At 43.2% G+C, this 22,354-nt stretch overlaps 1 protein-coding gene across 6 annotated transcripts in view; it reads right to left on the bottom strand.

The window, feature by feature from the left end:
• The window catches only part of ADA2B (ADA2 2B), a 133,161-nt gene that overhangs the window by 98,244 nt on the left and 12,563 nt on the right, over window positions 1–22,354 (bottom strand). The gene's annotated exons all lie outside the window — the stretch shown is intronic.

Below are 22,354 nucleotides of genomic sequence, written 5' to 3'. Positions count from 1 at the left end.
AGAGAACAGTGAAATGGAAGAAGCAAATATTTGATATGGACCATCAGAAAGTAGAAATCATGACTTATCCCATGCTTCTTGGTTGAAAATACAAGAATGGTTTCCATAATTTCATTTGGGATTTTTATCCTACATCTTTAGTTGAACTTTTTGGGACAATCATTTTATAGGCATCCTAAACGTACCAACTTCTGTAACAAACTCTGCATGAAAAGGAACAATTATGCGTTGTATATAGAAATTTCATGTCTTCTTGACGGAGTTATTTTATTTTGGTTACAAACATATCACATTTTCTATTTTCAACATGCATTAATAGGTAGAAGACTTGTTTCCAGGCTACTAAAAGAAGAAGAAGAAAAGAGTAGTCAATTGTCTTGAAGCAACCAATTCCCAGTGCAGTTGCATTGGCATCAGAGCTATGCAGCCAAAACCATATCAGTTGCAGTAGGAATAGACAGATTAATTTACAGTGGACTATTTAAACTCAATAGCCATTTCAGTAGAATTCTTTATTAATAATATAGTTTTTGTTAGGAATCAAATCGATGAGAATAGTGAAAAGCATTGTTGTTGACTCAAAAGATACAAAACAAAATATATATATATATATATATTATAAACAGTAAAATGTAGAATTAGCCAGAAAAATATCATAAAATACAAAATATTTTAAATCCCAGGAGAAGTTATCAAATAAAGTTGAACTGTGCTTCTAACCCATAAGATGAGCTCTACTAGCACCCCTATCTTAACATAGAAAAGTTCCGTGCTGCACTAAGCCAACAACAAAAATGATAGTCATAGGACCTAAGTGCTTTCCAACATAACTTTTGCCTAAATTAACTTACACCACTGCAGGCAATTATTATACAATCTTTGACTTCTAAAGGAAATAACTATTTGCTATACTCATTTGCTCAGTGTAGTCAGATAAATAGCTGTTGCAAACAACAAAACACATAGGGGGGATTTTCCAACAAATTCAATCCTCACAAAGCTATATCAAAGGATCTAGATATGCAGTATCATGAAAAAGTCAAAGATTTCCACTGGATTCATGTCAACCCCAAGATTTTCCCCCTTGCAAACCTGGAGGATTAATGACCAATACATTTCATCAGGCTGGAGGTTCAAAGACATGCTCAGATACAGTTTTTCTTTGGCTGGGGGCTGGTTCCCAGGGAGATGGGTTGCGGTATCGATTCAGTGATGTTACGGTTATTTAGACACAGTATTTGCACAGATTGGAGAGAGTTGGGATTTATTAGCAGTCCTAATTTTTAGGAGACAGAGTTCAGAAGCCCACATGGCGGTATTGATTGCATATTTAGAGTCCTTATGCACTTAAGATTTCAATGACACTTCTCTGAGTGACATACATGGTGCTTTCTATTTTTGGCATGTTTGGTCTAGAGATTCGCATGTCAAAGATAATGATATTTTTGGGATCCTTGTGAGATTCTGAGTTCAATGAACTACTTTCGGGTGACATGCAAGCACTCTATTTTTTTAGTAGTACTTGCATGTCGATTCTCATCACGGGATTCGGACTCCTTGCTGGAAGATGGACCAACGAGTATGGTTTCATGAACATGTGAGACATTTATATTTTTAGCAGTAGTTGCATGTCAAATCTGGCTATGTATTCAAACTCCCTGCTGAAAACTGAATCCAATGAGAATGGTTCCATCAACATGCGTGGTATTTCTATTTTTAGCAGTCTTTGCATGACAGTTCTGACAGCATATTTGCACTCCCCATGGAAATATGAGTCCGATGAGTATGATATTGTGAACATGCGGATAGGTGTCTATTTTTAGCAATGCTTAGTTTTAGATATGTTATATTTGACAGGGTTCCCCCAGCTGTTCTGAACATTTTTACCAAGGCCATGGGCTGTTCCCCCTTTGATGGTTTTAATCACGTAATACACTGGTGTACTGATCTTTGATCTGTTTGTGTGAACAGCTGCTTAAGGAATTCAGCCTATGTGGAAATAACCTATTTTGTCAAACAGGGGAAAAGTGGTTCCACTCTGACTTTGTTTTCCACCAATTGGGGTTTCACTGCCCTCCAGTTTGGAAAGCAAACTTTAGTTTTCAGCCTTGGTTGTAGGCTTTTGGATCATGTTTTATGGGTAAGAAGAGTGGCAAGGCATAGAGGCAAGGGACTTCATTGCCACAGTTGGCACAAATCTCAATCTTTCTGGAGCAAAGGTGAGAAGAAAGGGCACATAGCTCTGGTTTGGTTTGAGACAGCAGAGACTGCCCAACACCATGGGCAGGAAGGGATCCTCTATGGATTGAATAAGCCATAAATACTCTGTGCTTTAGTTGGACCCAGCAGGGTTTTTGACTTGCATACCTTCTCCTTGATCTGGCACTGTTGGTGAAAATTTTGTATGTGAAAATTATGTGTCTTTCCTAGCAGATGATTGATTTTCGGTTGAGAGGTAGATGTTGTCATGATATGGCCTGCATTTCAGGATCTCTGAAAGACGTGAGCACATATGGGTGGTTGAAAACCCCTCCATATGCAAATCTTTCCAAGGAAGAGTATTTGTCTCTTGTACAACAAATGTGATTGTTTTTAATTGCTTACATGGGCTTATTATGTAATTATGATTCTTAGATCTGTTATATGTTATTCATATTAATTTATGCATGTTACATTTACTTCCCTAGTTAGATGCAAATATAATTCGCTATAATTCATGAATAATCTGCTATTCTTTCTAAAGACTATGAGAAGATTAATTGTTTTCTGTTTATATGTTTCCACTATTCTATTGTTAAAGGATCTAATGGAAAGTCCATGGGATCCTAACATCAGAAGTTAGACTGTGGATTGAGGCAATTGATGCTCCAATCCTCCGATGTAGGGTCTGGGTATGTTACAGAGTAGAGTCAGAGCATATAAGAGTTCCCCATTAGAATTTGACAGCAAAAATTTGTGGAAGAAGTGCCTTGTTTCCTCGATGGTGCGAATGAGGGAACTGCAATTGTTACAGTAGTATTAGAGCTTCCAGTGGAGGCTAGAGCTCTACAACTTCATCCATAAAGCTCCAATTCATCATCTAGAAAAAGTGCAAAAATCTCAAGAGAGAGAAAAGATCCAATCCAAAGTGATGATGAGCAAATGAACTCATCTCACTTGTATTTATACACTAATTAGGAGTTCGAATTAGCCTCCTTGGCCTACATAAGCCCCAAAAATAAAATAATGTTCTAATAATTCAACTTTTGGTGACAAGCCCACCAAACTAGCTCATAAATGAAAGAATAAGCCTCTCAAGAGGTCAAATAATAATCTATGCATGTCGTAGGGCCCTCTAAGAGGCCTAATGAGGTCCATGGGTGCCACAATGAAGAGTAGGACACTCAAAAATAGTGGACAAGGGGTTGACCCCTTGCAATAACCTGTGGTGCTCCAAATGACATGTGGGGGCACACAAGTGTCCTCATGGGTCTCCAAACAATCGAAGATGCCTGTAGATCGCCTACAAGGACTAGGATGATGGTGCAGGTGATGCCACATCATCATGCAAGCCCTGGATCAACTACCAAGTGTATGGTGCAAATCTGGGGCTAGTTGGGCATAATGGATCAGGTGCATCTTCCTCGTCCAATGAGTGAACCACAAGCAATCTCTAAATGTTTGTGGGGATCCATGGAGTGTTGACTATTGTTGTGGAGGCCCAAGGCTCTCAACGCACACCCTACATGTGCCAATGTAGCCCTCTGGAGGATTAGGACCTTGTATAGGGAGACCAAACCCAAGATGGAAACCATATGGGGTCTTGCATAAGATCCAATGCGTCCCCTAGCCTTCCAGTACAACAAGTCATTAGAGAAATCGAGTAAATGAACTTACCAATCATGGACCATAGGTGGGGACTTCATAATGGTCTTCCCTCCCATAGTGGGCTTTGCGATGTGCCAATGTCTCCTAAAACTCCAAATGGGGTTAAACAAGAATCCTATTAGGTGGTTTCTACTTCTAAAGGTGATAATATATTCAAGGTACATCCTTCAAAAGGTGGTGGCCTGTCACAGATAGTTGAATGAAGTAGGGGATGAGAAGAGACAACCCTGGGTCACATGCTGGGGTACAAGGGTAGCTAATAAGAGGGAATCCCACACTTGGGTTTATAATGTATAGGAAGGAGCAATCGTGGTACATGAGGTGGTCGACCTTGATTTTTCCACCCTTCTTTATATTCCTTTTGTCTTTTTATGATTTTCTTTGATTAACTGTTCAGCGTTCAAGGGGTAAGAACATGATGTATAAGATATAGCAATGAATACCCCCTTTTAAGATAGGGTGGTTCATTGCCCACCAGGGGTTGGGAAAATCTTAGGTTCCTATATGATGAAGGAGGTTCATAGAACTTATAAGAACCAGGGTGATGGCCACAATGATGAGGTAGAGCTCATGTATTGGCTTTTGCCCACGTGCTAAATGTGTTTGTCCCAACCATCTTTTGCATTTTGTGGTATATTTCCTATTAAATGTCGTCGAATATTCTTTTATCTTTCTTTTTAGCTGCATCAACCTTCGGGCATCATTCCAGGCCATGACCTAAGGCGCGGGCAAGACGAAGGGGCAAGCTAACCCTATGTGGACCCAGTGGAGGAATGTGGACCTAGGTGGGAGAAATGATAAATGGGCTAATAATGAGTGGAAAGAGGGTAATATAATTGGATAAGGGAGCGGAACCACGCAACCAAAATCGGGGTTTCCCATGAAATACCATCCCTAGAGCCAAATGGTCAATAAAAGAGATCCCATGGGACTAGAATGCAAGGTTAATATCCGAAAGGGGTCTAGGGGACAAGGGCACAGACCTAACCCATTCTTTCTGCGGAATCCCCCCATTAATCCATGCCCAGAAGTGTCCATGATAAGCAAACTACAATGCTCAATTACCAAATAACAAGGCATACCTTTAGGTTTGGGAGGCCCACCTTCAAACATATGATCATGAAAAATGGGCAAGGAACCACATGGTTGGGCTCAGGTGGCAGATAAATGGCACAATGAGCTAGCTAGAGGCTGCAAGGCATTGTTGGCTACCGACTGAGGACCATCTTGGAGAAAAAAAATTCTTTTAGGGATATCACCCACAAAATGGTGGGTAACAGATTGCAAGGGAAGCAGATGAGCCAGGTAAACAATTTCAATTTTCAAATTCTGATTTTCTTTGATTAACTGTTCAGGGTTCAAGGGGTAAGAACATGATGTATAAGATATAGCAATGAATACCCCCTTTTAAGATAGGGTGGTTCATTGCCCACCAGGGGTTGGGAAAATCTTAGGTTCCTATATGATGAAGGAAGTTCATAGAACTTATAGGAACCAGGGTGATGGCCACGATGATGGGGTAGAGCTCATGTATTGGCTTTTGCCCACGTGCTAAATGTGTTTGTCCCAACCATCTTTTGCATTTTGTGGTATATTTCCTATTAAATGTCATTGAATATGCTTTTATCTTTCTTTTTCGCTGCATCAACCTTCGGGCATCATTCCAGGCCATGACCTAAGGTGCAGGCAAGACGAAGGGGCAAGCTAACCCTATGTGGACCCAGTGGAGGAATGTGGACCTAGGTGGGAGAAATGATAAATGGGCTAATAATGAGTGGAAAGAGGGTAATATAATTGGATAAGGGAGCGGAACCACGCAACCAAAATTGGGGTTTCCCATGAAATACCATCCCTAGAGCCAAATGGTCAATAAAAGAGATCCCATGGGACTAGAATGCAAGGTTAATATCCAAAAGGGGTCTAGGGGACAAGGGCACAGACCTAACCCATTCTTTCTGCCGAATCCCCCCATTAATCCATGCCCAGAAGTGTCCATGATAAGCAAACTACAATACTCAATTACCAAATGACAAGGCATACCTTTAGGTTTGGGAGGGATCATGGAAAATACCACATGGTTGGGCTTAGGTGGCAGATAAATGGCACAATGAGCTAGCTAGAGGCTGCAAGGCATTGTTGGCTACCAACTGAGGACCATCTTGAGAGAGGGATATCACCCACAAAATGGTGGGTAACAGATGCAAGGGAAGCAGATGAGCCAGGTAAACAATTTCAATTTTCAAATTCTAATTTTGACACATATAGATGGGGCTTGCAGCACTGCTAGGCTACCCTTGCACAATGGAGAGAGAGATGCAGAGTCACCTCAACAGATTTTATGTGTTGACCAGGATGGTGAGATGAGGCGACATGAGCTATCAATGTGCAAGGTGCAACACTCGCAGGATGGAGGGCTTGTTCTATGTGCAGGAGTTCGTGCATTCAATCCCTCTCTTGGGGTTGGATGGCAAGAGATTTTGAGTTGGTACCCGATGGAGTGGGCTGGACTCATGGAGATGGTCGTAGTCTAGAGTGAAGCTTAGTGGGAGAGCACTAGAGGCCCAAGTTGGCATTGGGATCCAGGTGGGACTTCCTATCTGATATCAGACATGTGGGATGGCTATGGCATTGATGAGGTAGTTGACCCAGTTATTGACTGCATGCATTCTTTAGGGGAGTTCCAGTCGCCACTAGTGGCTAGGCAGATTGTGAGCAAAATCCAAGGGTTGTTTTAACATGTTGGTTTCGCATGGGGTCATAGGATGATTAGCATTCTCTGGCAGGAGGGAGGTGGCATGGGTAGGCCACCAAACCAGGCATTGTATGGAGACGATGTTCTCCCATTGAGGTATTGCGCTTAGGGGTTACTGAGGATCAGCATAGCAAAGATACCCCCTCTAGCAGGTGGGGAGTTAGGCCGCTCAGGTCTACCAGGATGGATGAGGAGACATGACACGTGTCATGGTGGGTCCACTAGCAGAGTGGCGAATACTTTATCACATGCGGGATACCATATGTTGCAGGGTGGTACGACAGTAGGCAATGGTACATAAGACTGCACAGAGTTATGTCGTAGGGTCCAATGTTATATAGAGGGATGTGGCCTAATGCATATAGACCCAATTTTAGACCATAGCATCCAGTGGTGTGCAAGGCTATGCAGCGAGGAGCAATGGCCTGCAGAGGATCATGGAGATGCATGGTTGGATGAGGAGACATGACGCGTGTCATGGTGGGTCCACTAGCAAAGTGGCAGAGACTTTGTCACATACCGGATACCATATGTTACAAGGTGGTACGACAGTAGGCAATGGTACACAGGACTGCATAGAGTTATGTCGTAGGGTCCAATGTTGTATAGAGGGATGTGGCCTAATGCATATAGACCAAATTTTAGACCATAGCATCCAGTGGTGTGCAAGGCTATGCAGCGAGGAGGAGTGGCCTGCAGAGGAGCATGGAAATGCATGGTGGTGTGCCATAGCATGTCGGTTTAAGTTGTGGAGTAGGAGTGACTCGCATCGCATTGAGTACCTGCAGGGAGTGTCAGGTATAATGACAATGGCAAGACACGAGATGATGCAAGATGGGACAACAATAGCAGGGCATATCCAACAATGTACAGGGTAGGATGCGATGTATAGTGGCATGCCGAGGAGTAAAGGGATGCTCGATGGTATGCAAGGGCGTCTGGTGCTACACAACGGGGTCTTGCAGGGTTACCTCCAAGGAGACTTATGGACGGAGACATAAGGCATACCTTTGGGTGTAGTTCACTCAAGATCGACAAGGACGCAGATGTGTGATACCTTTGGGTGTAGTTCACTCAAGATCGACAAGGACGCAGATGTGTGATACTCAATGGTATACATGGGGACTCACACGCTTCTCGTTCTTCTACATCACTTACGGGCACAGGCGATTTGGCTATTGTCCTTTGACACTCTGGGCATGAGCAGCAAGGGAGAGGAAGCTCACCCGAGATATTTGGATGACACTCAGCGCACTAGGGGAGAGGGAGCTCACCCGAGATATTTGGATGACACTCAGCGCACTATGGGAGACACCTCTCAGCGGTGGCATTGGGCCGGTGCACGAGTTGACAGCGATAGGTTGGGGGATGAGGTGATCATCTGTAGGGGTGGCATATCATTCATCACTGAGCCTACGCCTGGGGAGCTGGTCACGAGGGAGATATGTGTCACTCTTTCCACAGGGCATGACAGGGCCATGCATGAGCAAAGGATACCGTGTACGGCTAAGCCAGTTTTTCAGTATGTGTCCAGTCTCCAGACATTGTATTGGCACATTATCGAGAGGGCTGGTGGCAAACTTAGTGGTGATGGTTGGCAGGAGCAGGATGGATCCACATACACTGAGTCGATTGCGAGTATCAGATACCCATCTATTTGCTGCATTCAGGGGGTAGCTATTTGGCACATGTGATTTCTAGCGGTCATTAGTACTACACAGTGGCAGGCACAGGGCAGTTTAGCATGCATCAGATTAGTTCATGGTACATGGAGCCTATATAAGGACTAGAGATCAGGCACAAATGAATTTCAACAGTCGTCAAAGCTATGTCACGGCAGGTCTGGCTATGGGATCCAAGGATTTAATTGGTTGATAGATCACTCTGTCTCTTGATGAGGGGAGTCATGGCAAAGAGTGATCTAGCTCACTCTTGGGTTGATACATGGGGGTTCACAGAGGCCTTCATCGTATGGCGAGGTAGGATTTCCCTATTGCTGCACAGGTTTGGGGTTAGCTTTGGATGGGTAGGCTTTGGCATCATGGAGATGCTTGGGCAAGATGTATTTGGCCTTTATCAATATTTCACCATCAGGTTCCAGGAGAGGAGGATATGGTATGCGCACGATGGGAAGTCAGATGTAATCAAAGTGGCACAGCGTCAACATGGTGGCATCTTTTTTAGATTAGCATGGGACCCTGGTATCGAGGGATTCATTTATGACAAGATGGTGTACAGATTCAAGGTGACTTAGTGGCACATTTGGGACCCGATATTATTTGCAATTATATTTTGGGTCAACAGAGAGAGGGAGCGCTTGTTTGAGCATTGCTTGAGGACAAGCAATTTTTGGCGGGGAGGACTGTAATATCCCCAATTTTGTGAGCATGGGAGTAAATAAGGAATTTTGCCCAATTTTAGTAATATCAATTAAAAGGGGATATTATTGGAGAAAGGTGGCTAGTATTATTTTATTGGAGAATAGCGGCAAATTATTATTTTATTAAATGGCGGCAAAAGTAACTTGGTGTAAAATGGCCCCCACTAACAAAATAATATTAAAAAAGGAGTCTAGAGGCATGAGGAGAAATCATAAAAGGAGGATGGACTCATTTTGTGGATTATCTTTTGACTATTACACTTAACACTTCATTTTCTCTTGGAGTTGTTTAGCGCAAGGGTAAAGTGTTGTTTAGCACAGGAATTCCATGCAAAATTCCACCCCAACTTCGGAGGACTTTGAGTGCCTCCCTAGTTCAGAATTCAGAGAATCCATTGTTGGGCTTTCATAAAGCTTCATTGACAACAATATTCCCAACTCTGCGTATTTCCTGAGCGTAGAAGCAATTCGAGTTATTCATTATGGTCCAGCATACAGCGAGTTGGAGTCTGAGTTATTTGCAGGAAGATTATCCTAGTTGGCGCCGAGAATTTTGTGGTGATTTTGCAGGGATAGAGAGCAACAAATCTATGGAACGAAATTCTCTTCATTTGGAAGTGCGTAGGGGTTTCTGGCTTAGCCTATGCAAGGGAAGAAGGGAGAAGAATTGTGGAGAGATAAGGGCTGAAGATTGGAGGTATACCTCAAGGGAGAATTTAGCCAGTGGTAGATTTGGGCATAATTTTGTAATATCAAACTGTGGGGCGTTTTCTGGCCAGATTGGGCAATTTGCACTTGTTGGGGGTCACCGGGGGTCGGTGGATTCAACCCAAACCCTTTCTGGGTTTTTGTGGGTTTGGTGAGAGGAGTTCGAGGTTAATTTCATATAATTGGGCAATATTTCTGGCAGAAATCAGTGTTCTAGTCAACAGTCAGCAGCATAAATTATTGGAGAAGGGCACAATTCACTCTGGGACCATTTCCACCACTTGGGTTCGTGAGATTTTTCTGGGTTATTCTGGGTTCCTTGTGAGGAGGCTCCAGTTAATTTCCTAGAATTTTTTGAGCAGTTTAGAGGGTCGAAACACTAATTCCATTCCACCGAGCAGTAGCAGAATTCACTGGGCCAGCGCAGAGACTTGGGGAGCGCAATTTCCAGCACTTTAGCAGCTCCATTTTCACCTGGGACTTGACTAGCTTGTTGTAGCAAGCCCAGGTTCCTCTTCTTCATTTATATGTACATTGTTTTCTCAGATAATAAAACGGCTCAACTCTTGGTACAATTCCTGGTGCAATTTGTCATTTTGTTGGTGTGTTAGTTTCATGGTTACATGTTTATGCTTTATTTGTTGTTATCACTTAATATTTCCCACTAGGAATATTACAGAGATTCAATAGTATAGCATTCAATGTCATATAGCAGCCTTCAAAAAGGCCTAAAATGACATGCAATAAGAAAGGAACAAGACCTTCAAATAGAGGTTAGGATTAGGCTAGGGTATATAGTTCTATGGATGTTGAATATGCATAAGCAGCAATAAAAGGGGGTGATATCATCCCTGTTAAGGTATATTAGATCAAGCCCTATGCTAGATTTTGCTTGTAAGCAATTTATACAAGCAATTCAAAACTTATGAGCCACCCACATACATTCAAATGACACTTTTATGCATAAACTTGCCCTGGAAATCCTGGCAGTTACCCTAGCCATCTAGGAGAGAGAAAAAGAGAGAGGTTTTATTTAGTTTTATGGTGATCAACACATTCTTAAACCAATGCCTTATCCTACTAGGATCTAATGGAGTCTTTATAGCACAAATTCAAAGGAAGGATATTGATGAAGTAATGGGGTGCCTAGGGCATCCATTTATAAAACCCTAGCTATTGCTCTTGTGAGTCACATTAAGAGTTTCCCTATAGGCCTTAGAGGGGGCAATCTTACATGCAATATTGAAGCAAAACTTCAACAATGATAAAATATTTAGTCATGGAATAATTGAAGCCCTACTTTTAACATAAAGCATGCAAAATATTAATATTAATATAATAAACTTACAAAATCCCCTACAAAGGCACTTCTTTCAATCCCAAAAGAATGTCTCAATGCAAAAATTACATCCAACAGCAAGTCTCACCAAGAAAGATCACATTTTTCCCAATGTAGTGAAAAAGACTAGCTCGCACTCTTTTTGAGCGGAACAGAATTCAATGTGTGATGATGATAAAAAAAATGAGAGGAGGTTCTATTTATATGAAACCTATCCCACTTATTTTTGCAATAATTCAACTAATGAAGCCCTATTGACAAGTTTACTTTAAGTGTTCCACAAGAAAGAGGTTACAAGCCAACCCCATAGCTCAAAAACATAACAAAAGTGCCATAAATGCCCACACATGTGGGAGAAAATCCTCCTCAAGCATGACATCATCCTCCAAATGAGCTAGAAGCCACAAAAAGGTGTGATATGGGCTAATGAGTGCTCCATACTCCAAGATGTATCTCAAAGATCATGTGCAAGCCTCCAAAGTGCCTCTATGCCAACACATCATCTCCATGGTGCCCAACATCACCCTCAAGGGAGCAAGAGGGTGATGTGGCACTCTCTAACTCAAGTGTTGGGGCTCTAAGGTGATGTGCAAGCCCTCCCCTATCATATCAAGGATGACCATCATCATATACGCTCTGAAACAAGTGACGCCCATCAAACAGTGTCAAGGCCAGACTAGTGGCATGCTGGGTCCACCAGGCACATCATCAATATCTCCAACACCAAGCTATGCCCTCAACGCTTCATCATGTGGGAGTCCCTCGAGGTGTCAAGCATCATGTGGGGTAATCAAGCAGCCCAATGCTCTACTCTGGATGGGCAACACTACATCAACAAGGACAATGTCTCTCACTACAATGGATAACATGGTCTCTGCTACTCAACTAAGAAGATGGGGCAATCACCTTAAGAAGCTTCTACTGTTGTGATGAGAACCACCTAACAAAACCCTCTCCAAATCAAGTGGAAAACAACAATCATTAGGTATAAAAACCATGGATGCATCATAGTGGTCCAAACTTAATGTTAGTGGCACAATAATACTTCACACAAAGATCACCTTCAAATATCTAAGTAGAATGAGTCCCATATAAGTGTTCCCTCTTATGTTAAAAATGGTTAGATAGATAACCCCATTAGGTGTTGACAACCCCCAAGGGGAAATGACAGTCCCAAGTTATCCCATCAATCCACAAGTGTGAGTGTGAAGATGGTGGCAATAGAGTGGGTATGAGTTCAGGTCATGGTGCCATAATGAAGTGACCAAATAAATGTGGTCCAACATCCTAAGTGCATAGATGTAAGAAGGGAGAAAGCATGGAGGCATGAGTTACCCCTTTCTTGGGCCTGCTTTTCCCATGTCGTTGGTGTGCCTTTTACTTCTTTATGATAATGCTTTGATTTGGGTGCATAGCTCAGGAGCCCAAGCTTGCTTTTTGAGATTTAGCATTTAGTACCCTTTAATGACGAGGCAGTTTATTGCTTATCAAGGTTGAACAATGCAAGGGTTCCTTTTTATAGAGTGGGCGTCATGTGCTCGAGGAACTGGGTGACAGCTAATGAGGGGGGTAAAGCTCATGCTAGGCTTTTGCCCTCGCACTAATCAAATGTCACATCCATCTTTTGCATTTTATCTTTTTATTTCATTGTAACTTTCTTATGCATTTAACTTCTTTGAGTTGCATCAACCTCTAGGGCAAAGCCTTTCGTCCCAGACTTAAGGATGAGGATGAAAGGGTACCAATCACCGTGACAAATGACCACCAGCCCAAAGAATGGAGATGGAATATTGGGAAAGATTGAAAGTGTTAAGTATGGGATATCATGGACACGCTACTTCAATCAAAGCCTCCCCAGTACTGTCCTTCCTAAAACCATAAGGTCTCAAAGGAGGTCCCACTAAACTTGAGTCAAAGACTAACCTCCAAGGTGAAGTGATGGAACAAGAATACAGTCAAGATTGGTCAATCATCCAAATCACCCCTTGATTCATATTAGTATGCCTAAAACATCAAGTAAAAACACATGATTACAAAATGGTTAAAGAACTTGTTGATGGATGTCCCACCTTCCTTCAAGAAGGAATGTCATATGAGAGAGAGAAATCTAACCAGAGCAAGAAGTGGAGGACCTATGGCATCATGCCATGCACTGATCACTAGGGTTGTTGTGTTAATGTGTGCAACTAAGGGCTAATTCCCCCACTTGGAAGCCCCTCCTTTGATGGCTCATTGCACATTTGGATCACCCTTGATGGCATCTCCCTTCTCCTCTAAAATAAGAAATTTTGGACACCCACAAATGGCCTTTCTTCAAGTCAGCCTCATTTTCAAGTCGGCCTCATCTGCAAGTCGGCCCCATTGGTGAAAAGTCAAGACCCTTGACCCCACATTGATCACTATAAATACACCATAAGGCCTCCTCATTTTGGCATCTCATCATCACACATTTCTCTTCTCTTCTTGGATTTGATACATTTGAAAATTGCAGGAGTTGCTTCACACGTGCGGGGAGGAAGGAAGACAAAATTGCGGGTGGCTGAAAATTTGATTTGTCCAGCACTTTGACCAGCATTGACCAACATTGACTTTGACTTTCAGAGCAGAATTTGACTTCAATCTTTTTGGCATATCTATATTTGGTAAGGCTGCATTTTTGGGCACAAAAACCAACGTAATCTAGGTTGTTTGACTAGCATTGACCGCAGACTTAATTGCAAACCTTGACCGCAAAATTTCTCTCTTTTGATCGATCTTGATTGGGATTTCTTGGACTATTTTGTACTGAATTTGACTAGCATTGGAGGCTGAGCATGTAGAAAGTTGACCGAGCTCTTGAAAGGTTGATTTGACCGCTATTGACTTGACTGGTCACTAGCTAGGGCACGTTGACTGTTGCTATCTACCTCAGAAATTGCATACTTGGAACAGGAATATTGTTGATCAGATTGGGCTTCTTGTTTTGGCAATGGATACTAGTTGACCATCTTTCTTTGATAGTCAAAGTCTTGGCTTTGACTTTGTCATCATTGTACTAAATTAGATCTTCTCTCTCTGTTGAACATTTGATATTAATCAATAAGGAGGATTGGTTGGGTTTTCCCCCTTGTGGGGTTTTGCTCTGGCACTAGCCTAAATCTTTGTGTTCATTATCTTGGCTTGTCTTCTTGTGCATTGTTGATGATGTTCTATCTACAATTACTGTCAATGGTTATCTAAAGTTAATGTTAATTGATTGTTGTTGAAGTTTACTGTGATTGCTATTGGAATTTGAAGTGAAATCTAGGTTGTTTGATTGGCATTGACCACAGTGTTAATTGAAAACCTTGACTGCAGAACTTCTCTCTTTTGACCGAGCTTGACTAGGATTTCTTGGACTGTTTTGCGCTGACTTTGACTAGCATTGGAGGCCGAGCTTGAAAGTTCAAAATCTGGCCAAACCATTTCTAGGATTTTATGGGTTTTCGATAAGGATCCCAGATATAAAGTTTCATAATTTTCCAAGCATCGGAGGTGGGTTTTTAGCCGTATCTTTGCAGCAGACAGTGCATAATTGCTAGGAATTGTGTAGGGCATATTGGAGGCCGAATTTGGGAGGTTGGATTCAACCCAAACCATTTCTGGGTTTTTCTGGGTTTTTCTGGGTTTTTGACAAGGATCCTAGATATACAGTTTCAACGTTTTCTATGCACCAAAGATGGGGTTTCTTGCAGTCCCTTTCCAGTCAGCAATGTAGTTTTTAGGGACAACACAGAGCATTAGAAGAGCAATCATTTCCAGCTTTGGGACTATTGTTTTATCACCTGGGTCCTGTCAAGATTGCCCTTGAGGCAAGCCTAGGTGCATTTCTCCATATTGTTGTACTTGCTCCATTTCATTAATAAAATGGCTTAGTTGGTTCTCACTTCTGGAGTTTTAATAAGCATTTGCTGATTTTTTTATTTCTTGTCACAAATCGATTTTGTTTTGCATATCATTGTTTATTTAAGTTTGGAACATTACAGTGGTATCAGAGCCATAATCTTGGCTCAGTCTATCGGAAACCCTTCGTGCTATGACAAGACCAGAATAAAAGCTAAAAAATCATGGGATCCAAAGAAAGGTTAGAATCAAACAACATGGCAATAACCTTGAATGAGGTGATTAGGTTGCAACAAATGATGATTGATGTGAGGGAGAAGTTGATTCATTCCGCAATTTGGAATCTGGGCACGATTGCAACTGATGTGGAGTTATTAGGAGTAAACTAGAGGGCATACCAATCACTGGGTCATGGCATTCAGGCGTCCCTCTCTTTTTGGGAGTTTTGTGAAATAAGAGGCATGCACAAACCAATGGAGATTCAGTGGGATTTTGTTGGGATGATGAGGAGGATTAAGGAAGAAGATGAGAGAGTAGTTCAAGGGACCATGGTTGGCAAGGAGACAGTTGAGCATACAGTCGTTGATGAGATGCCATTGATTGTTGAGGTATTCATTGATGAGGTATCACGGGTTGTGATTGAGGTCTTAGGTGATAGGAGTGCACCACAAGTTGATGAGGTGTCGGGAAACATCCCCACTGTTGATGAGAAGCCAATAGGTACAGAGGCATCCAAATCTATGACAGAGTTGCCAGACAGCAATCACCTACAGCTGACTAATGAGCATGTCTTGCATGTTGGGTTGTCTAGGGAGGAGCAGCTGGAGGCTCATGTCGAGCCCATGATGGAGGAGGATGTTCAACCATCCTTTAGGGCAGCCAGTGATGAAGGGTAGCATAGAGACCACACGTTGGGATTTCAACATAGTTTGCTTTAGAGGCACACTGACAGGATCTACAGCGTTATGAGTGCACCCTTACGCATTAGATTGAGAGAGGCAGAGTTGTCTGGACATACCAGAGGGGATGACTAGGTTAGCAACACTATTGGGTCACCTTTTCCCACTGGAGAGAGAGAGAGACAGAGACAGAGCTAGCTAGTCAGAGTTGCACAAGATGCAACATCCGCATGTCAGGCTTGTTCTATGTGCTAGAGTTTGTGCATTCAATCCCCCTCTTGGGGTTGTATGGCGAGAGATTTTGAGTTGGTACCCTAAGAAGTGGGCTATGGAGATGGTGGTGTACCTGGGTGTAGCTCAGCAGGAGCTTCTAAGCACTAGGGATACCAGAAGCCCTAATTGGCATTGGGATCCAGGTGGGACTACCTATCATTTCCCAGGTATGCCATTTGACTACGACCTGGATGGTACAATTGACCTAGTAGTTGAGTGTGCACATTCGCTAGGGGAGTCTCGGTCAGCACCAAGGGCCAACCAGTTTATGGACATACTCCTTTGGTTGTCTAGGTATGACGATTGGACACAGGATGACAGGGTGATCAACATACTCTAGCAGGAGTTTGTCAGAGGAGGTGGCATTGGCAGGCCACTAGATAGCATCTTGTATGGAGTTGAGGACTCTTCACTTTTGTGCGGGGCACAGACGACGCAAAGGAGCAGAGCAGTGATGGCATCACCACTGACACATAGTGAGATTCGCTCCTCAGATCCCTCAGGGAGGATTTGGAGGGGATTCCCTTCATCGGAGAGCATGGTCATGCGAGGGTGGAGGTATTGATACAAGTCGGGTGCGGGCTGATGCATATGGACACAACTTTAGGCTATCACATCCAGGGATGGGTAGGAGCATCTAGTGTGGGGCAGTGGTATGTGAATGGGCATGGAGACGCATGGGGGTGTGTCGTAGTATGTTAGACTACGTTGTGGAGTGGGAGTGCCTCACATCGCATTGAGTACATGTGGGGAGTGACAGGTGCAGTGACACAGGTGGGACACAGGACGGTACAGGATGGTATAGTCGTAGCCGAGAGTATCCAGTGGTGTACCGGGATAGGTTGCGACGTACAGTGGCATGTCGAGGAGTGCGGCCATACTGGGTGGTATGCAGTGGTAAATGATGTGGTGCAACGGGCACTTGGAGAGTTGCCTCCCAGGAGACTTATTGACAGGGGCACTATGTGTACCATGGGATGCAGCCCGCCTAGGATCGATGAGGACACTGTTGAGCATCTGGGGACACCATGTTTAGTGGAGACAGGGCTTCGAGGGGGTTATCAACAGATCCAAGATAGAGAGGGGGTCGTCCGTAGGATTACTCTTAAGCATTCTGGCAAACTCTTGATCATACCCATCCTCCTCCGGTGTTGTTTACAATTGCAGAGTGTTTGTTTGTTGCCCCTTGACACTCTCCATTTAGGCAAGAGGGCTTGGGAGGCTCCCCCTAGGCAGTTGGATGAGACACCTCGTGTCATGAGTCGAGATGAGACTCTCCAATTGAGGCACTTGATAGGTGCACGAGTTGACGAATACAAGCTTAGGGATGGCATGGTTGATTGTCAAGGTAGCATATGTTCCACCCCTAGGCTCACACTTGGGGAGGTGACTGATAGGGAGTTTCATGGTGCTTTTTCAGCTAGACAGCTTGAGCCACTAGGTGAGCATGAGGTGCAAAGGACAGTAGTCCTTGTTGGTAGGATGATGCCTAGGCTTTCGACAATACCCGGGCACATCATCAAGAGCTGTGATAGCATATCTCATTGTGTGATATTCGCAGCAAAGTTCTTGATGCTCGGTGCCTACCTATTACATACCTACATGAGGTAGAGACGGGGCATAAAGGGGTCCCAACAGCTAGCAGCATATCACAGCGGCAGGCAGAGAGGATTGGGGGTTCTAGACCTCAAGTATGGTTATGGGATCCAGGGATCCAATATATTGGTGGGATACTCCACTCCTCAGTGAGCATGGTCGGGATGACAGGTGAACTAATTCATTCACAGGCGGACACATTTGGGATCACTGGGGAGATCACTGAAGCCCTCACCATAGGACGACGCAGATTGTTTCTCAAGATTGGGGCTAGCCATGGAGTGATAAGCGCCGACATTGTTGAGTCGCTTTGGCAAGATTTGCCTAGCCTCCATCATCACATAGATTATGGTGGAGAGTTATTGGAGAGGAGGCTTTGTATGAGCATGCTAGGAAGTCAATCATTACCAGAGTGTCAAGATGTCAGCAGGATAGGTTCCTTCTACGACATGCAGGGGATTCTAGCATAACAGGGTTGAGCAGTTTTGTTACCCAAGGTAAGCGAGTTTCTACTAGGGAGGGTCATCAAGATCTTCCATTTGGTTTCCATGATTCGCTGATGGCATGGGAGCCTTCATCAGCATGGCAAGATGGATAGCAAGAGGATTGCAAGAGGAGCTCATGCATGAGAGGCTTCATTCACATGGGGATTGAGTTGTATCTTCAGGGGCCCACAATCAGAGTGCATGGGGTGGACTATTCGGTAGGGCAGCTTCATGAGGATTTGGATGGAGTTTCACATCGTCAGGATACTCTACATTTTGGCAGTAGACAAAGGGGTTCTAACGCCCCTATATGGAAGGATAGTGAGTAGAGCAAGGGGTGCTTCACGTTGATTAGGTTGGCTTGGGATCCTAGTATCGGGGGACTCCTTCACTATAGGATAGTACAACGATCAGGGACGATCCAATGGCATATTTGGAACCCTGGTGAAGTTTGCAGCAACAGTGGGGATCCACAATCAAAGAGGGCGCTTGTTCAGGCACTACTTGAGGACAAGCAATTTTTGGTGTATTGGAGGAGCTTGCCAGATGAGGATGCTACTTGGGAGGGCGAGCACATACTTAAGCATCCAGCACCGAAGTTGCTTGGGGACAAACAACACTTGGGAGGGGAGAACTGTCATGTCCCTTCCTAAATCATTTTGGAACAAGATAATTTTTTATATTATGGGGCCAATTTTGGAGCTAGTGGACCCCATTCGATTTTATTAGGAGATTAGACTTAGGAAAAGTTATTTGTGTTGTAGTTAAGTTACGCACTCCCTAGTTCGATTTGCATGGAGGTGGTTAACTTTTGCATGATGGTGGTTAAGTGAGGGCCCATGATGGAGGGACAACTTGGAGGGAAAAGTGCTCCACGAAATCTATATAAGGAAGGAAACTCTCCTCATCTCATTCATTCATCTTTTTGGTAATATCGATTTCTCTTTGGTCGCCCGAGCTGCTTAGACGAGTCACTTCTTGTTCAACATGAGTTCTTTAATCGAAGAGCTCACCCTTTCTTCAGGGGACTTCAAGTGCCACCCTAGGAACGTTTTCTTTCATTTATTCAAGAGGAAGATCTCAGTGTGATTCCCAGTGATTGCATCAATCTCTAGGTGGTGCATATTACTGGAGGACGCAGTGAAGAGGAGGTCGAGTTTGCTTGTGGCTTCTTGCAAAGGAGTTTGGGTGAAGGATCTTTTGAAGAGGACGCATAGGAGGATTGTTGGCATTTTGGAGAAGTTTTGGAGCTGGAGGAGTGTGCTACTTCGCAGGGTGATTTTCGCACTTCCTCGGCCAATGCAAAGGCAACACTGGGTGTTCACGTGGAGGGTAGAGTATCAGTCTTTGAAGCTAGAATTTACTGTGATTGTTGCATTTTCATGAGATTGGAGGAGGATTTCGATTAGGGTTTATTGCAAGTCATTTTTTGGAGCAGCTTGGAGGGCATGGGGCATATTAGAGGTCGATTTTGAAAGTTCAAAATCTAGCCAAACCATTTCTGAGTTTTTCTGGGTTTTCGACAAGGATCCCAGATATAAAGTTTCATAATTATCTAAGCATCGGAGGTGGGATTTTTAGCCGTATCTTTGCAGCAGACAGTGCAGACTTACTAGGGGTTGTGTAAGGCATATTGGAGGCCGAATTTGGGAGGTTGGATTCAGCCCAAACCCTTTCTAGGTTTTTCTAGGTTTTTGACAAGGATCCTAGATATAAAGTTTCAACATTTTCTAAGCACCAGAGATGGGGGTTTCTTGTAGTTCTTTTCCAGACAGCAGTGTAGTTTCCAGAGACAACACAGAGCATTAGAGGAGCAATCATTTCCAACTTCAAGACTGTTGTTTTATCACCTGGTCCTGTCAAGCTTGCCCTTGAGGCAAGCCCAAGTGCATTTCTCCATATTATTGTACTTGCTCCATTTCATTAATAAAATGGTTCAGTTGGTTCTCACTTCTGGAGTTTTAATAAGCATTTGTTGATTGTTTTTATTTCCTGTGACAAATCGATTTTGTTTTTCATATCACTGTCTATTTAAGTTTGGAACATTACATGGGATTTACAGGAAGTTGTGTTGGTTTGAACTTATACTTCAAGTTTGAAAAGAACATGCCACTTATTTTAGTGTTATATGTTGATGATCTATTTATGACTGATGTAGACCCTCTCATCTATCAATGTAAGAGGGAGTTGACTTCTAAATTCAAGATGAAGGATGAAGCATCTAGGACTGATGTGTTACTTCCTAGGCTTGGAGTTTTGGCAAAAGTCAAGCGGGATTTCCCTCTCTCAAGGAAAATATATTGCGAAGTTGTTAGAAAGATGTGGCATGGTCGAATGCAAGTCAGTGACTACACCAATGGAACTAAATTTGAAGCTATGTGGAAGTGTTGTTGGTCCTGATTTGGCAAATCCTTCTGAATATAGATAACTTGTAGGAGCTTTGATGTTCTTGGTGGAAACACGACCGAACATATGCTTTGTTGTCAATAAATTGAATCAATTTGTGGTTGAGCCTCATCATATACATTGGGTTGTTGCAAAGAATCTTTTGAGATATCTTCATGGTACTATCAACCATGGACTAAGGTACATTGCCGAGAATCTGAGATTACATGGGTATTCTAATGTCGACTGGGTTGGCATTGTGGTGGATAGAAAAAGAACATTTGAATGTTGTTCCTCTTTGGGTTTCACTTCAATTTCATGGATGAGCCAGAAACAAAAATATGTTGCATTGAGCACGCTGAGGCTGAATATATTGCAACTAGTATGGCTTGTTGTAAAGCCATTTGGTTGAGGAAGCTCTTCAGTGAGCTATTTGAGCACGTTCTGGATACCACCGTCATTTATTGCGATAATCAAAGTGGAATTCGCCTTTCAGAGAATCCCATGTTCCACGACCGATCAAAGCATATTGATATTAGGTACCACTTTATCTGAGATATAGTACAAAGGGGAGCAATCAAGCTCCATCACATCAAGACAGATGAACAAGTTGCTCACATCCTCACAAATCCTTTGGGAAAGGCCAAGTTCTTAACCTTCAAAAAGAGACTTGGAGTCGTGGAAAGACCCTCCCATGAGGGTCCCGATTGAGTTGGACATTGAGCTCTAGGAGCTCCTGGGGGTCTGGGGTACTTCTTGGAGCTATATGAGCACAGGGTGAGTGGTTCACCTTCCCGTGTGGAGTACATACCCTAGAATGTGAGCATAGGGTGAGTGGTTCACCCTCCCCTATGAAGCACGTTATATGAGAATAGGGGGAGCGGTTCACCTTCCTCTGTGGATACCCCAACATACATCCCACCCTTGTAGTCTGGGACACTTGGGAAGTACCTCTCATTTGGCCAATGAGTTGGGAAAAATGGTTAGGGTTTATTAGTACTACTGACAGATGCGTCCGGTACTACGGTATTCCCTATTAGGATGCATGAAGTTCACCAATTTTGATCACTAAGGATCACGCCCAGTAGGGGTTCTACCCCCTGGACATGAGGACTTGCCTCTGTCATTTTGACAAGGGTGGCAGGATCTTGTGACCCACCCTCTTTCGATCCTTTCTTATTGGTCTATGATATCAATCTTCAATAGAGACGAGACAAGTTGCAGAGATGGTACATGATGGACATGATGGCATAGCAGTGGATGGATGTTGACAGGTGGAATTCCTCCCTAGTTGAGAGGGAGTGTTAAAGAGTGCAACTAGGGGCTAATTCCCCCACTTGGAAGCCCCTCCTTTGATGACTCATTGCACATTTGGATCACCCTTGATGGCATCTCCCTTCTCCTCCAAAATCAGAATTTTTGCACACCTACAAATGGCCTTTCTTCAAGTCGACCTCTTTTTCAAGTCAGCCCCATTGGTAAAATTCATGACCCTTGACCACACTTTGATCACTATAAATACACCATAAGGCCTCCTCATTTTGGCATCTCATCATCACACATTTTTCTTCTCTTCTTAGGTTCGATACACCTGAAAATTACAAGAGTTTCTTCACACGTGTGAGGAGGAAGGAAGACAAAATTGAAGGGGGCTGAAAATCTGATCTGTCCAGCACTTTGACTAGCATTGACAAGCGTTGATTTTGACTTTCTAAGTATATTTTGACTTCAATATTTTGGACATAACTGTCTAAAAAGGTTGCATTTCTATGCACAAAAACCAAGGTAATCTGGGTTGTTTCACTAGCA

The sequence above is a fragment of the Pinus tabuliformis genome, chromosome X, assembly GCF_031772625.1.
Source record: "Pinus tabuliformis cultivar Carrire ecotype Pingquan chromosome X, CPIR1, whole genome shotgun sequence".
In the NCBI taxonomy this organism is placed as follows: domain Eukaryota; kingdom Viridiplantae; phylum Streptophyta; class Pinopsida; order Pinales; family Pinaceae; genus Pinus; species Pinus tabuliformis.
This window is presented reverse-complemented; position numbering and strand designations above follow the sequence as displayed.